Source organism: Chaetura pelagica, unplaced genomic scaffold (assembly GCF_000747805.2).
Source record: "Chaetura pelagica isolate M959 unplaced genomic scaffold, ChaPel_1.0 scaffold361, whole genome shotgun sequence".
Lineage (NCBI taxonomy): Eukaryota > Metazoa > Chordata > Aves > Apodiformes > Apodidae > Chaetura > Chaetura pelagica.
The window spans coordinates 1,273,580-1,274,212 of NW_009952363.1; positions in this window are offsets into that span (position 1 = coordinate 1,273,580).

Sequence of the window (633 nt, forward strand, 5' to 3'; positions counted from 1 at the left end):
ATAGGGGGATCAAGAGAAAAAAAAAAAAAGAAGAGGGGGGGGGGGGGGGGGGGAACTTTTGTGAAATTCTGAGTCCAGTTTCTGGAAGTTCACAGCCTGTAATTCAAATGCACTGGATAGAGCGAATGACCCTCTGCCTTTGCACCCCTGCCATGCACCCAGCTCCACAACACTGGCAAGCAATGAGGAGTGCTCTGCTGTGGCAGATGTTTTGCTGAGCCAGGTAACAACAGGTTATGGCCAAGCTCTTCTGAACATGCATCCAGGTTTTATCCATCTGGCTGGACCTCACTATTGCAATTATCACAGGAACAAGCTGCACATGGCCAAGCACCAGGAGCAAATACTGGAGATGTACAGATCTGTCAGAGCCCAGGACCTGACACCCTTGCTCACCCTTTCCTTGGGTAGGGGGGTGGTACTGGGGGCATCAAACTGGGAGAGGCACAAATACCCCAGCTGGGCTTAGAGCTGCTATCTGCCCTGGTCACATCTGGATCTGTGTTTGATTCCTTGCTACAAAAGTGAGTACATCTCAATTCCACTCTTAATTTACATTGCAGGCACAGCTATTGTTTCTGAAAGAAGCTTTGTAAAACCTCACAGTTTGCTATATTAATTTAAATCAACTGT